At 46.5% G+C, this 1198-nt stretch overlaps 1 protein-coding gene across 1 annotated transcript in view; it reads left to right on the top strand.

Moving 5' to 3' along the window:
* Positions 1-1198, top strand: part of LOC109322463 (aryl hydrocarbon receptor-like) — a 76282-nt gene that overhangs the window by 71557 nt on the left and 3527 nt on the right. The window lies entirely within an intron of this gene.

Below are 1198 nucleotides of genomic sequence, written 5' to 3'. Positions count from 1 at the left end.
AGGCCCAGCACTCTTTCCTGCTTATGCAGGGGGTCGGACTCGATGATCTATTGAGGTCCCTTCCGACCCTAGCATCTATGAATCTATGACAGATGAACACAAGGGTGCTTCATATGCTTCTGCTCTCTTAGTATCTGGGATGGTTAAATAACAGTTGCATTGTCAACATAATCCAAGACTTTTTATAGGAAGCACCACCACTGATCTGCTGGCATATTACCTTTGGTCATCTGGCAGTTATTATACCCAGAATCAAAGCAGGACACTAGGACACATGGCCATAGTCTATGATCACAGCAGTGTTCTAGTCTTGGTCAGAGTATGTTTGGGGAACAGCTAAGGGAATAAAGACACTGTTTCAATGCCTCTGGACAGAAAATTGCACAACTATTCCCCCGTTCAGACTATAGTAACACCTGCACAGAATGCCACAGCATGTACAGCCTCATCAGATTCAGAGGGGCACCATGCTAGCGCAGCACTCAATCTGCATGTCAGTAGTTGCTCCATTGAAGCCTTATGTTGTACTTCTCATTCTGGAAGCTCCATTGTGCAATTTCCCATTAACACAAAAGAAAACAAAAATCCAGTTATGGTATAATGCATTTCTAATGAGAGCAACCGTACCTGTAGGCCAAGACATGGGTGACTGGTGTCACCTTAGTCAGGAAGGGAATGTGCCCCCCCAGTGACCAGTCAGTGACCGGTGGAGGGCTGTGGTCTACTCCAGCAAAACTTACCAACTGGGAAGCAGCTGCACGGCTCCCGGAAGTGGCTGCAGTGCTACATCCAGTGCTCCCACTCCCCAGCTAGCGCTCACGGGAGGACACCAGTGTTTTTCGCCCAGGGTGTACAGTGTGAATTAAGAACAAGCAGGGATCTTATCAGGGGATAAGTCGTAACCCCACATTTATTGGAACATAAAACATGCAACACGAAAAGAAAAAGAACAGTAAGGCTATCTGCTTCACTCATCCTCATACATATTCATTCATTCATACAAAAGAAACAAGCACACACACAGAGAGTTAGACAGTCCTGCAAAGGTTAAAGCGTTACCAAGTTCTAAAGTTGATCGGGTTAGTCTGGTGGCCAGCCAGGCCGACCATGAGGAATGGAGTCAGGTCTTGTTGGACGCGCCCAAAACTCCTTCTTGCAGGTGAACAGACCCAAAGCCTTTCCTTTGTATTCATTCTTT

The sequence above is a fragment of the Crocodylus porosus genome, unplaced genomic scaffold (assembly GCF_001723895.1).
Source record: "Crocodylus porosus isolate Cpor-Errol unplaced genomic scaffold, CroPor_comp1, whole genome shotgun sequence".
Taxonomy (NCBI): domain Eukaryota; kingdom Metazoa; phylum Chordata; order Crocodylia; family Crocodylidae; genus Crocodylus; species Crocodylus porosus.
Note: the sequence above shows the minus strand (reverse complement) of the source record. Positions and strands in the feature narration are given on the sequence as shown.